Below are 16330 nucleotides of genomic sequence, written 5' to 3' on the forward strand. Positions count from 1 at the left end.
TCAAACTCTTATGTTCGGTGTAGATGCGGCAATGAACTCCAATGAGGTAGTGTCTCCCCATCTTTAAGTCATGAACAACGGCGGCTAACTCAAGATCGTGAGTAGGGTAGTTCACTTCATGAACTCTCAATTGTCGCGAAGCATAAGCAACAACCTTCCTATTTTGCATGAGAACACAACCTAAACCCATCTTAGAAGCATCACAAAACACATCAAAATCCAGTCCATCCTCGGGTAAGGTCAAGACGGGAGCGGTAGTCAACCTTCTCTTCAATTCTTGGAACGCTACTTCACAAGCTTCGGTCCACAAGAATTTGGTCTCTTTCTTCAAAAGTTGAGTCATCGGTCTAGCAAGCTTAGAAAAGTCCTTTACAAAGCGAAGGTAATAACCCGCTAAACCCAAGAAACTACGGATCTCACCAATATTGGTCGGGCTCTTCCATTCCATCACGGCTTCAATCTTTGAAGGATCCACCATAATACCTTCCTTAGATATCACATGACCAAGAAATGACACCTTAGACAACCAAAATTCACACTTGGAAAACTTGGCAAACCACTTTTGACGACGAAGAATCTCTAAGATAGTACGGAGACGATCGGCATGTTCTTCCTCGGATTTAGAAAAGATGAGAATGTCATCGATGAAGACCACAACACACTTGTCCAAGAACTCACTAAAAGTTCGGTTCATTTGGTCCATGAAGATAGCGGGGGCATTGGTTAAACCAAAGGGCATCACCTTAAACTCAAAATGTCCATATCTCGTGCTAAAGGCAGTTTTTGAATATCGGAATCACGAACGGGAATTTGGTGATAACCGGATCTTAGATCAATCTTGGAGAACGTAGAGGCACCTTTGAGTTGATCGAACAAATCTTCAATCCTTGGTAGAGGGTACTTGTTCTTGATAGTGACACGGTTGAGCTCACGGTAATCGATACAAAGTCTCATGGATCCATCTTTCTTCTTCACAAAGAGAACGAGAGCACCCTAAGGTGAGGCACTAGGTTGAATAAATCCTTTCTCAATCATCTCATCAAGTTGCTTCCTTAACTCTTTAAGTTCGGTTGAAGCCATACGGTAAGGAGCTTTTGCAATCGGTCCGGTTCCGGGCACAAGGTCGATAGAAAATTCAACATCACGCTCGGGTGGTATCCCGGGCAACTCCTCAGGAAAAACATCGGCGAACTCACACACCACGGGTACTTCTTCAAGATTCGGCAAAGAAGAAGAAGTAGAAGTCACCACACATAAAAATACTTGGTGACCTTTCCTCTCCATACTCATCAACTTCAACGCGGAAATCAACTTCACACCTTCTTGAGAACGAACTCCTTTATAGGATACGCGGGTTCCTAGCGGACTTTTGAGGCGAATATTTTGACCTCTACACTCGAATCTTTCATCATACTTGGACAACCAATTCATACCCAAAATCACATCGAATTCCTCAAGTGGAAAACGAAGTAGGTTAGCGGGGAAAAGATTTCCCGAAATTATGATAGGGACATCGGGAAATAAATAGGAGCATGAAATGATTTCTCCGGAAGGTAAGGATATAGGGGTATCCTCACTAGGTATGGGCTCAAGAGCTAACTTTTCCGAAAACTTGGAAGAATTAAAAGATAAAGATGCGCCGGAATCGAAAAGTATAAGGCATGGTTGATCAAAAATTGAGAACATACCCGTAATGATGTCGGGATGAGCGGCGGCTTTGGTACGACTCATGACAAAGATGGTTCCTTTTGGCTTGGCTTTAGGAGTAGGATCATCCTTCTTCTCGGGACAAGCATTGGCACAATGTCCGGGCTTCTTACAAATGTAGCAATTCAAAGGTCGATTGTAGCATCCAACTCCGGGGTGAACGGCTTGCTTACAATTGAAGCACTTGCGAGCTTTCTCCAAATTGAGGTTGTTGTTGCTTGATTGAGAAACTTGTCCACTAGGCTCTTGCCTCCTTGGTTATTTCACTATTGGTTCTTGTGCTCTTGGTACAAACCTCTTGTTAGAATGGTTTGGTGGAGGAGAAGGTACAAAGGGTCTCTTGCCATGAAAGTTAGGACGGTAAGAAGTAGAGTGGGAACGAGACTTGGCATCATTGTCAATAGCCTTCAAGGAATTTTCGGCCAAAGAGCATCATCATAGACCTCCACAAAGGTTGTGGAGTCTCTTCTCACCATACTTTCCAACTTGGTTTTCAACTTGCTTCGGTAGAAGTAGACACGTTCATCTTCATCTTTCACAAACTTAGGGGCAAAGTGAGCAAGATCATTGAATTTGTTGGTGAATGCTTGAACGGATATGCCTCTTTGCTTGAAATCAATGAACTCCTTCAATTTTTGTTGCTTGAGTTCCTTAGGGTAGAAACGAGTTTCCACAAGAGACTTGAAACAGTTCCAATCAAAGGTGGGGTCTTGAGTGACGGAAGGTCCGGTAATAGTCCACCACCTATCGGCCTCCTTCACGAGGAAATGAGAGGCAAGCTTCACTTTGTCTCGATCTTGAACATTATAAAGAGAAATTTTTTTCCATGTCACGAAACCACTCGGAAAGCTCAATAGGATCCACTTCACCACCATAGGTCCTAGCCTTGTTTCTTGCTAGTTGGCTTGCAATCCAAGCTAAACTTCCATGATGATCTACCACTTGTGGAGCGGGATTGGCTTGAACATTGACATTTTGTTGATTTTGAAGAATTTGAGTAAGGGATTGCAAGATAGTATTCTTCACATTGTTTGGTCGCACCATCTTCTTAAAGCACCAAAGAGAGTCAAACGAGTTAGTACTTAACAAATAGCATACACAAGAAGACTACCAACTTAGGTCCTTAGTTCTACCCATCTCTCATTCATTATTTCAAGGTCAAGTTCAAAATTTAAGTTTGGGGTACACGTGTGTGCGTCGGGAGCTACAAAGGCTCTGATACCAACTGTGACACCCAGCGATAAAGCAGAAAGTAAACTACTAAATATATGCGAAAAATGTGAAATTTTTAAAACTTTTATTTAGTAGATAGAGTTTAGCATGCGGGAGTCACTAACATTCGACATAAGGAAAAAGCGGAAATAAGAACAAGGGTTCATACAAATAAAACGGTCAAAAGTGGGGAAAATATATCCCTCGAATGACATAAAAATATGGGTGAGTCTAAGCGGTGAATAAGAAATCTAAAAGTCCGGGGTACTCGCTAGCTCACACGTCAAACCCCATATAAGCATCTTCACCAACCTGTCATTCATGTAAACATGAAAGCCACAGTCAGTGAGGAGTAACTCAAGGTTCTACCAGCCACAAAACATCAAGATGAACATGACAAAGCACATAAACAAATGATCAGATTAAGTAAGATAAGGATGAGTTGAATTGTAACTAAGCATATGATCATACATGTTCAAAGATTCAGGAATAAGGAAAAGGAATAAGATAGGCAAGTAAGCAAAGCATAAGCAATGTTAAATAATGGAGGAAGAATGTAAGAGAGCAACATAAAGATCACTTAAACATGAGCACGTAAATCAAGGAGATATGACCAATATAACCATCCAAAATGCTAACATTTACTACTCTTAGACTATAATTTCCCCGGGTAGGACTACGATAATGATACGGTCCTAGTCTAAATCTGCAGATTCTCGGGTGTACATCCCGATTCGACGTGCGCCAGCACAACACGCACCCAAGACTCGACTAATAATAGAGACCGAGTACCCCAATCGCCAGAACAACACGAAAGTGGCGGAAAGACTAAGATATGACTCACTTGCCAGCACAGCACAAGTGGCCAAAACCATACTTGCCAGAACAGCACAAGCAGGCCAAACTCGTACTTGCCAGAACAGCACAAGCAGGGCGTAAATGTAAATCAAGCATATATGACAGCATCATGGCATTTCAACAAGAATACGACTCTTACAAGTAATTATTTGTAATTATCTTTTCATACTTGAACATATAAAATAAACATTTCATTTTATGATTATACATGTCGGTTAAATAAAATAAATAAGATATAACAAGTGGTAATGGATAATTTACGTCATGTGGAAATTTACAAAATGCAAACAAACCAATACGAGTGACAAATTGGGCCCAAGCATACAAGGGTAGTGAGCCTAAAAGGTACAAGAATAGGGGTTCAACTGTTATAAGAATTTGAGTCCTAAAAATATAAGAACTCGGGTCCAAGTATTTTAAGAATTCGAGTCCAAATAATTTAAGAATTTGGGTCCAAAACCAAGTAGTGAAGAGTCCCAAAAGTTATGGGGGAAATGATAAGCCCAACCAAAAACAAACCGAGATCACGATTCCCTGCCCCAAAATTCAACTGTCTCAAACAAGAAAACGAGGGTAACAGAGGCCTGGCATTGTTTATATAGCAAACTATGGGTAAGATAATCATCCCACCGTGAGATTTGGTGAGTTTTTCCCAGAATTTAAAGCAAGTTCACAAGGGGACTTCAGAAAGTCGCCCTGAAACCGCATTCCCTCTTTCCAAAATTTCACCATGATCATGGAGTATAAAAGTACATTATAATCAGGGATGTCGCCACTTACAAATGCATGAGACAAGCAGCCAACTACACACCTCACATTTTCAAGTTTCCAAACCAAAATAAGGGAATAACGTGTGTATACAGGAGACATCAAGGGCATGGTAGTTCAGGTAAGAATCCGGTCCGAGAGACGGAAGTATCCGCCACAGAACAGAGGTAGGACGCTACAATCACAACATAAACAAGTTCGTAGCAGTCCATTTTGAAACCAACTCAAGACTGACCTTGAGGGTAGCATTAGGACGGAAGAGAGACAGAATTCCAGCAGTTAAAAAAAAACATGGCAGGACAGTGAACTCGACTCCTTCCCCTTACCCGAATCCAGCAAGAAAACGGACCAAAAGGGGTCCAAACAACCATGTAAAATGAGCAAAAACACTACAAAATCAACTCCATCTATGGGGAAACACATAAAGACTTAAACTTTGTGATAAATAAGGGCAAAACGAGTAGGAAGGCTGAGTTTCCCGACGTTTGTCGAGTAACCTATCACCGTTACCTTAACTTTCTTCAATCTTCAAGAGAATGGTCTATTATGAACGAGTTTCCTTCGGGGTCCTCAAAGTCTTCACCTAGAAACCGTAATAACAGCCGAGTTAGCATAAAAACGTCACTTTCATGAGACGGGTCGAGACGAGAACTCCACAAGGCTATGTCTTTCTTACCTTCAAAGATGAAAGAAGAGATAAGGAGTAGAATGGTGCAAGAATTATTGAGTTTGGTCGAAAATTGAGCGAGAAATCTAGGTTTTTAAGGTCGCCATTAATGGGTTTCTTTGGAGCTTGTTTTGGGTTCATTTTCCAGCTGCTGAATTTGTTTGTTGCAGGTGCTTTATGCATTCATACAAGAATTTTGAAAAGAATATGGGAGGTGTTAGCGGGTTATGATTGGTCAGGAGAGTTTATATTAGTTGGGTGTCAAAATTGAGGGGTGTGTTGTCGACCCGGAATAGGTCGAGAGTAGATAAGTCTAGTCTCACATATGAGCATGTGACGGTTCCTTGCTAGACTTAGATTTTACGTCTTAAGCCTACTATAATTCAAGACGGAACTTATTACTATTAGCACTATTATTATTATTATTATTATTATTATTATTATTATTATTATTATTATTATTATCATCCGGTTAAAACGTATATTCGTATAAAGTAAGCTTTTAAAATTTATAGCTTTAATAAAATTTATTTTTAGTAATATAATGAAATTAACTAGATAAATTAATGGAAAAGTATTACTTTTCTTTATGAAAAATATACGAAAAGGGTGGGTGTTACAATTAGTTGGTTCTATTTAAGAGATGAATCAAATGCACAAAAGTTTTGGAGCGAAGATATGGTTTTGATTCCAGAGGTTAGGTCACTGGTTAGGTTTGATAAAGGGTGAGAACTTTGATGTTTCCATTTCTTTGGAATGAGAGTGTTGGAGATCTCGTTTATTTCATTTGGTTCTGATGCAACAATTGATGTGACTGTTGCATGGGGAATATATTTGTGAGGGTGTTTGTGGATCAGTTTCAGTTTGGTTAGTGAGTGGTTCACTACAATCCTCATTCCCCCTAGATGAACTCGCACCATCTTGAGATGAGGGAGGATTAGTTCCCCCCGAATTTTGGCTAGCTTCAAAACGCAACAGTGGCTCCGACTGTTGCATAGCCTCTTCAACCACTCGGTCCATATCATGTCGAATCATCCCAATCTTGAAATCATCATCCTCTTCATCATCATCAACCTATTCATTGGAAGCAAAAAGACTAGATTCGTCAAATATTACATGAATGCTTTCTTCTATTTTCATAGTACTTTTGTTATAGACTTTGTAAGCTTTACTATGATCCGAGTAACCAACAAACACGGCTACATCACTACGAGCATCAAATTTGCCTAGTGATGCGTGACTTTTATATGCGATTATTCATATATTTTGGCGCGCATTTTTGTGCTTTTTATTTGCTATTTCATTGCTACATTTCCTGCGTTTGCTACTTTGGGTACATGTTATGAACTTAACAGGCTATTAGCCCAAATGTGTAAATTTAAGCCAAATCCTATCAACAAAGATGAGATGAGCTCCAGTTCCTATTATTTATGTAAATGGAGCTTGGAAATCATTCTCTTGGAGTCCTTAGTGAAGTAAGTAAGCTTATCGAGCAAAATAAGAGCTTTACATTACTAGTGCCTACTTTGAAGGGCCATAACTCGATTTCTACAATAGATAATCAAGTTATTCAAACTGGAGGTAAAATATTATCCGCTTAGCTTTCCAACGCCACAAAAAACGCCTTATTTTCCCAAGTAACGAATACATGGCGGCCATTTGAAATTCAGTGCGCGCTGCAGAAATTGCGCGACGCTTGTTGGTCAAACGACTTTATAGTTCATGTCGGTCGACATAGTAGCCATGTTGTACTACTCATTCTGTCGTTCGACCAACTCTTTCCTTCACTTCTTTTGATCGACACAGGAACAATTGTTTGGGACTTGAAGCAGTTTTGGTCGTCCTACATACTCAGCTATGTCAGTCGACTTCATGGTCGGTCGACTTCATGATCGGTCGACCTATGTTTCAGTCGGTCGACCTCAATTGTCTTTTTGATAGACGAAGATTATTTTAAACGTTTTAAGTCTTTTGTTTTATTTCCTTTTCGGGCTTTGACTATAAAAGCTCTTGTAATCTTTTAATTAGGTTATCACTTCTGAGATGAAAAAACTTAATTACGTTACTTTCTTCTACAAATTTTAGATCTAGAATAAATTTCCCTTTTCTTCCCGATTGCTAAAACTTGACTATTCGGTAATTTCAATTCCTCTTTTCCTTTTTCGTTTATCTCGCTTTATTACTTTTATTTTCCATCCTTATTATTATTAGTTTTAATTTATTTTAATTAATTTCTCAATTATTTACATTATGAATTCTTTCCCTTTATCGTCTTATTCAATTATTATTGTTTTTAATTTCATTATGAGTAGCTAAACCCCTTTTGTTAGGATTTAGGGGAGCCATGGATTGAGACGGTATTAATTGGGTAATTAGATTGGTCGATATATTTGGTCTATGTTGTTAATTGTGATATTTAATTGCAATTTGGTTAGTTAATGCGCATAATTAATTAGATTGAATTGGTAAACCCTGACCTAAGATCGAGAGCCTGGAAAGGGTTAGACCTGTCACACACATTAGAGTGCCCTAGTAAGTTACGAGAGCCCGCTAGAAGCATTCTAGGGCGAATAGCGGACCGAGAGGACCTTTTCACTGCCCTATATACCGGTAATTGAGACTGACCTATGACCCTACCTATGACCCGTAATAATCCATGGTGAACCAATGTCCTAGCTCCTTTCTTTTATATTTTTCTCGACTCAATTTCTCTCTTTAAACCTTTTATTTTATTGCTTTACTTTAGAACAAAAATCAACACTCCATTTGGTTACTTAGACAGACTTAATTTGACAAGTAGAACGCTAAAGTCTCCCTGTGGATACGATCCCGACTTCTCTAGCTATATTAGTTAGAGACCAGTTGGTTTATTTTTGATTAGGTGTGCGATTAGCCTATCACCTAGGTTGTCTTTACCATTGTTATGAACAAAGCATTTACTACCAAAGCATTTTAAATGAGAGATGTTGGGTTTTCTTCCTCGTAGTAGATCATAAGGCGTTTTGTTAATGATTTTTCTAATCATGACTCAATCGTAGATGTAACAAGAAGTGCTGATGGCTTCGTGCCAAAAGTTCCTTGGTACTTTAGAACTAATAAGCATGGTCCTAGCCACATTTTCAAGAGTTCGATTCATTCGTTCCAGAACCCCATTTTGTTGAGGAGTTCTAGAGGCCGAAAAGTTATGGCTAACACCATTCTCATTACAATAAGTCTCAAATGATGAATTTTCAAATTCGGTTCCATGGTCGGATCTCAAAGAGACAAGTTTCAAACCAAATTTATTTTGGACCTTTTTCACCCAAATTAAAAATTCATCAAATGCTTGATCTTTAGAACTTAGGAAAAGTAGCCACACATATCTGGAAAAATCATCTACAATAACACAAATTTAGCGACTTACACCTTTAGTTATGATGCGCATAGGTCCACATAGATCAAGGTGAATGAGTTCAAGAGGTTGACAAGTGATAACAAACTTTGTGGATTTAAAGGAGCATTTTACATGTTTTCCCTTAACACAATCATCACATAGTGATTTAAATTCAAATTTTATGTTAGGAATGCCATCTACTAGATCAAGTTTCTTGAGAGTATTTAGTGTTCTAGCATTAACATGACCTAGTCGTTTATGCCAAAGGCAAGGGTAATTCTTTTGGACACTCGTGCATGATAAGGTTTGACTGGACAATGAACATAAATTAGTCATGTGAACATCTTTAATACGTTTTCCTTCAAAAATGAGTTCTCTATTTTTTCCATCAAGTATTCTACATTCACTAGCATGAAATTCAACAATGTTACCACGATCACATAGTTGTGAGATGCTTAAGAGATTGTGTTTCAAACCTTTAACAAGCAACACTTTGTCGACACATAGTGACTTTGACTTACCAACTTTTCCAATACCAATGATTTCACCTTTTTTGTTGTCACCAAAAGTCACCATGACACCATCGTAGGCTTCTAGAGAGAGGAATCGGGTTTCATCTCCCGTCATGTGACGAGAGCATCCACTATCTAAGTACCAATTGCTGCTGCCCCTCACTAATGCCTCATTTTCAGAATCGGAATCAACCAAGTGAGCCATAAGACATTTGACGTATTCTTTCTTTGATGACTTTGGAACATCTTTATTGAGATGAGAAGAAAGGAACAATTTGGCATCTAATTCTTCCTCAAGGACATCATCCTCCTTGGAATCAGACAATCCCTTAATAGCCGGCATCACTTTGCTTTTGTATTCTCCTTTGGCAAAGTCACGTTTTTCCTTAGATTTGATGTCATTCCGCTTTGGGCATTCTTTGATTTGGTGACCATTGTCACCACATTTAAAGCAACCAATTGTGGAACTTGACCTTTTCTTTGGAAAACGTCGTTTGCTAGTATTGTTGTTGTACCTTTGAGAGTTTCGACCATTAATCATTTCAACAATGTTTTTGGTGAACATTGCAAACTCGTCATCTCCATCCTCCTCATCACTTCAGAGAGCATTGAGAGCGAGCCCTTTCCCTTTAGATTTTTCACTAGAACGCTTCATGAGGGTTAGCTCATGAGCCATGAGTGAGCCCATTAGTTCATTAAGGGTGAGGAGTAATAGGTCTTTAGCTTCCTCGATAGCCGTAATTTTCGGTTGCCACTTTTAAGTTAAGCTACGAAGGATTTTACGGACTAAGTCCTCGGATTCAAAGTTTCTACCTAGACTCTTGAGGTCATTGACAATACTAGAAAAACGATAAGACAAACTATTAATGGACTCATCTCTTGTCATGTTGAACATCTCATATTGTTGCATGAGAAGATTAACACGATACTTTTTAACTTGTGACGTTCCCTCATAAACAAGGCTTAGGGTGTCCCAAATTTCTTTGGTCGTGGTACAACCCGAGATCCGGTTAATCTCTTGTTAACTAATGCCATATTGAAGAACGGACATGGCTTTAGACTACTTTTCGACCTTTCTATAATCATCCTTAACATATTTATCCTCGTCTCTAGGGGCACTAGTACCATCGGTATTAGTGACCGTGATTTCGAAGGGACCCTTTTGAATGATCTTCCAACATTCATAGTCCGCACTTTTGACATAGTGCACCATGCGGTGTTTCCACCAGGCATAGTTTTCTCCCTTAAATATGGGATACTTAGTGTGTTTTGAATCGTCCATAACTATAGGATCAACTCTTTGGATTTAACCTGTATCAAGAGCACGAGGCTCTGATACCAATTGAAGAGTTGAGAACGATAAACACCTAAGAGGGGGAGGGGGTGAATTAGGTGTACCTTTTAAAAATTTTCTCCTTTACTTGGTTAGTGACTAACACAAGTAAGAGCTATTAAGTACAAACTTGAGAAACTTAATGTATTTTAAGTTCACAAGAGGTACAACAGGTCTATGGAACAGTATGAGTGACTGTGTCACATCACTGGCAGCGAGATTGATGAATAAAAGTAGAATGACAAGAGAACGTAAAAGTAAATAAACAAACAAGTTGATGTTTAAAAAATTGGTTCAACTCCTTTTCCAGAGTCTACGTCCAACCGTTATTTTATTGCTTGTTTAGAAATTTACTCAAACTTAACTAAACCATTACAATGAAAATAACTCGCCAACCTACTCTGTTTGCAATCCGCTTCAAGACTTTCCCTTGCTCAAAGCTATTCAGCTTCAAGACTTAAGTTCTATCTCAATGGTTTACAGAGTCAGAATCTCAGTGGTTCACTTAAGAACAAGGAGATTACAATTAAGACCTAAACACGAGAATCAAAGAATAAACTCATTATGTCACAGTGCAGCGAACTGATACATGGAGACATTTCAGCACTTTTGAAAACAATTGAAGACTTTAAGACTTAAAAATGTTTTTGCAAATACCAAAGAAAAACAGAAGTTTTTGACTCAGAAATGCTTTGCAAAGATTACTCAATAAAATGCTCTTGAATGTCTTAGAAATAAATGAGAAATGAGGAGGCTATTTATAGAGTAAGAAGTGTGTAAAGGAGGAATCCTAAAGTACTTCTTTACTATATTATTAAAAGGTTATAAGATGTATTATCATTAAAAAATGTTTAGGAGGACAGTCAATTTGTAAGCTCAAGAAAATATTTCAGTAACTCTCAAAAGATTTGATAATAAAGTAAAACACATAGTTCCTTAAGTTAAGGAAGAAAAGGTTTCCTTCTTTAAGGAAAAGTATGTGTGCTTTCTTTGAGTCCAAAAGAGCTTAGATATTTTCATATGATAAAGTATGTTCCTCTCACATTTTTGCCCAGAAAATTTCTGAAATGAAAATTGTAAATATTTGTAAGCTTGAAATTTTTTTTGAAAAATTATCTCCACCGTTGTATCAGAAGCAACAGTGCATTGCACTGTTGCATGGTTTTGCAATCATTTGACAAATTGAGTATGTTACACTGCCTCGTTTAAAATATTTGACTTAGGCTAGGGATATTCTACGTCTTGATCATTATTTCACCATCTTGATGAGTTATTGTAAGCTTCAAATGCTATTAATAATAACTAAGAAGCAAACCATTAAATAACAATGAAACTTGGCATCATCAACCAAGTGTGGTCTAACATTTCCATTTTGTGGTGCCTCAGTCATTTGTTGTCCTTTATTTTTTTTAAAATGAATTTGATGAACAATTTGATTATTCACACTCGATTTATTTCACTTGTCATTTAGTAATTGGCTCTCTCCCCTTTCCATGGTCTTTGTGGCAAAATCAAAGGACAATAAATGAACGGGACGGAGGGAGTATTTAACTTAATCTTTCTTCTTCACGGGATTAGGATTTGTGTTTTCTCTGCTGTATGATCTTTTCGTGTCGTGCTTTGCAAATGGCTGTTATTTTTTTTGTTCTTCTGAGTTTTTTCTTCCTCTAATCAGTATTCAGGTCTATGTTGGAGGTTCCTTGTTGTATGACACTGTGCTTTTATCTTCGAATTATAAAATCCATGGTATATCACATCCTATTTGTGTTCATCATTGGTATTTACTATTTAGGTGCTGTCTATGTTTGGAGGTTGTGCTATTTATGCATCAGCTCTATATCTTGCTGCCACCGAAGCTAAGCAGTTGGTCAATGTTGATTTGGAGCTTTTAGACGTGGTCGAAGCCACCAAGAAATCTCCAAACTCTCTATTTACAAAGGATCTAAAGCGTTGAAAGTCATATGTGATCAAGCAAAGTTTCAAATGTTGGTATGGACATAAATTGTATTTTTCCTCATATGTGACGTGGCAAGCAATCATTGAAAGAAGGAGGACCAAGACGACCGCTGACGTGGAAGCACTGGGACCTTTGGATTAAGGCAAACAACAAACACACATGTGATAAATATCTTGTGCAAAAAGAGTTGGAATAATAAGTCAGCAACAACTCCATATTTTGGTGCAACTGACGCAGGAATCCAGGAGTAGAAGCAGTGAGAAAGTTGTGGACTCAAACCCTAGCAAGCAATAACTATATAAAAAAGAGCAAATGCAAAGTGAAGGGGCATCACACTCTATATCGACTCAACTACTACAACACTGTCAACCAACGATAAACAATACATTATCAAAATATCCCTTATATTTCCTTACTTTCGTATTTCTGTCTCGATTATAGTGCCAAATTGGTGGGATTCCGACTACCACGCGGTTGTTCCCACGTCGGGTTTTACGCGTCACCAAATTACTCCGTGTCACTCTCTTATTTTGTTGCATTTTCGTTCGTTCGTACCTCCGTATTTTAATTCGTTCGTAGGCCATATATTGATCACTTTAACTCACAAATTAAATTAATAACTCGGCAGTTTTTTACCAAAACAGTTTAGCGCTCACCATAGGGCATAGTGATCATTTTCTATAGCCAAATTTTTCAAAAACAAACTCGTTCGTCTCCATGACTGGAACCAGCCAGAATCCATCCAGCACCCAGAGTATGTCAACCCCGTCTTCTGGAGGAAGACCTCCTTCTGCATCGTCAGGACCAGTCAGTGCGCGTCTATCGGCCAGCCAGATGGTCTCCGTTAGAATGTATCCCAAGTTCATGCCTCCACCCTTTAAACCACCGCAGACACCCAAGGCAGCGTGCGTACCCAGCCAGCCCAGATCCAGCAGGGAGAGTAGTCCCAACAGGAGTGAAACATTACCCGGGGCCCAGATCCAGGAGGGATCATCTGCAATTATTCCCAGGAGCAGAGGACCTTCATTGCTTGACCCAACGCAAGTAATGATTCAGGGGCCTGCGCCAGGCCGTTGAGAATCTGAGGAAGGACAACCAGAACCTGGTAGCCCAGATTGTAACAGCAGTCCAGCCTAAATCAGCATCGCCTCCTGAAGCTCTGAATCCAGCCGTCGGTGGAGGATCGTGTCGACCAATTCCATCAGAGTTTGTCACCAGGCTGGATGTTAGAGGAATATCACCAAGTGAACCCATCGAGCCCAGGGGATTGGGATGCTTGTCATTTGATAATTCACCTAGCCTGCAGAAGACACCACGTAACTGATCGAGGCCATTTCGTTTCACAAATTAAGCATATGTGGTCGTTGGTCAATGGTCGATACAAAACACAATTTATACTTCACAAACAACTCTACAATTAGTAAAGAGGCAAGTAAAGGTCGGATCCCAAGGGACGGGTATTGAAATGAGAATTCTATTGTAACTAGTAGTGTCTAAGGGGTGTCACAAATTGGGTTGATGTAGAAGGTTACTAAACTAAAATAGCAATGAAAATAAACTAGCAAGATGAATAAAATAAGGGGTGTAAACAATTGATTAAAGGCACTAGGGTGTCATGGGTTCATAGGGGATTCATGGGATATGATCATACAAACATGTTCTCAAATTATAAGCAAGCAATTATTATTGTGATGGATTGAGTTGGGTTATATCTTACAATCCTAGGAAAGTTTGGGTCCCGGAGCCGAATCGATTAGATTGTACAACACCTACAAGTCGACTTAATCTTTCCTACTCAACACATGCATGGTCTAACAAGACTCGAGTTGGGTTATGTCTTACAAGTCAAGTTGAAAGGATAGAAGATGATAGTAAATGCAAGGATTCATAGACTTAGCATTTCATCAAATATAACATGTGTATGTATTAAGATCAAAACAAGCAAGCAAATAAGATATGAAAGCATATTAATTTAAGCATGAATCATTCCCCATGTTGGTTTCCCCTAATCACCCATTAAACCCTAGCTAAGAGACTACTCACTCATTATCATATTGATCATGCTAGAAAGGTTGTCAATCATACTAACATAATGAAACATGATGAACAAATGAAAGTAATTAGCAATAATTAAAAAGGGATTAAGAGATTATACCTACTAATGATTCCAATAATAAAGCAAGAATAATAGAAGTACTTGAATCCTAGATTGAGAGGTTGTCAATCTCCCAATAATAACCTAAATAATCTTCAATTACCCAAAATAAAGGAAGAACAAGAGAGAGATTAAAGAACTAAAACTTGGATTAAAACTTGATTAATATTTGATTACAATATTGAAGAGAGATTTGATTAATATTAACTACACTAATTATTGATAAGAAGAACATGCTCCTCTATTTAGACTAATGGGGTATTTATAGTGAAAATTAGGGAGGATGCATTAGGGTTAACTAAGGGCTAAACTAGTAATTACACTTTTTAAGTTGAGCAAGGAGACTCCGGTATTCTCCGAGAGAAGGGCTTCTCTTATAGTGGCTTGAAGAATGAAAACGTGCTGTACTGAAATCCGTGCGGATGGGAGTCGGGACGGCCGGATCTGGGCTGGAGAATCCGAGCGGATCCTTAGGCAAGACGCTCGGATTGGCGAGGGGGAATCCGAGCGGATTCCTTTGAGGGACGCTCGGATTGGGCTTGGGCGGACGGACGGATTGAGTACAATCCGTTCGGATTGTCTGGCAGCATCTTTTCTTCTTCTTTTCTTCCCTTTTCTTCATGAATTCCTTGGGGATTTCCTTGGGGACTCAAGGATCCTTTTCTCAACATTGCTCTTCTACTATGCTATGTACAAAGGCCTTCTAGTCTTGTCTCTCCTTGATGCTTGGTCATTGAATACAATCAATTTAGCCTCGTTTTGCCATGAAAATGCAAGATTCTTACTCCTTTCCTACCAAGGGATCAAAATCTCAAAGAATATGCAAAACAAAGAACTAAAGATAAGAAATGACCCAAATAGGCACTAAAAAGCATGAAAACAATGGTAATTCGGGGGCTAAATATGCGCCAATTATGGTCACATCAAATATCCCCAAACCGAACCTTTGCTCGTCCCGAGTACAGAGGTGACAAAGACTAGGACCAATACTAACCTAACCTAATAATAATAGCCGATATGAGACAATTAGCGGGTCTCACTCCGCCCCTTCAACTCACAACAAGACAACCATGAGGTAGGATGCCTTCTTGCAAGGCAAGGTGGGTCTTGCCAAAATGGCGACACATCCAAACATTAAGCACACAAAAACACATAATGGATGCATCTACAAAAAGAATAGCCACTTTCCTCATCTAAGTGGCGGAAATTATCTACAAGGGAAGCAATTTCAAGGGTACACAATCCTTCATAGATGCAATTTGTTCAAACTACTAAGCCTAGAAGGATACCAATAAATCACCTCCAAAAGGTGTCAAGCTAGGGTACCTTTGTCCTCAATCGTTAAATGCTTTTGTCAAGAGTAGACTCCCTATGGTGTTAGAAACACTGGAGGATCGCGGAATTCCCCCTCTTGCCTAGACAAGAAGAAGGGTCGTCCCCTCTCTACCATGCACAAAAATGGATACGATGGATAAAGGGATCGATAGATATTTGAGTTTCACTTTGGGAGTTTGCTTTTATTTTTGTTTTCCCCCCCAATTTCATTGGCATTTGACATTTGAGAACACTTTCTTTGCCATTTCTTTTGATTTTTGGCATTTCAATACTTGACAACTTTTTGAATTTCTTTTTGAACATTTTCAAAGTCACCCCAATTAGTAACGAGGGTGCCTTGTATTTGAAGCTTTAGGAGTCTATTTTTGCTCCTCTTTTCTTTTGATGCATTTTTGCAAACTTTCTTTCATTTTTCATTTCATTGAACTCAAATTGATTTCTTTTTGTTTTGTG

The sequence above is a fragment of the Silene latifolia genome, chromosome Y, assembly GCF_048544455.1.
Source record: "Silene latifolia isolate original U9 population chromosome Y, ASM4854445v1, whole genome shotgun sequence".
Taxonomy (NCBI): Eukaryota; Viridiplantae; Streptophyta; class Magnoliopsida; order Caryophyllales; family Caryophyllaceae; genus Silene; species Silene latifolia.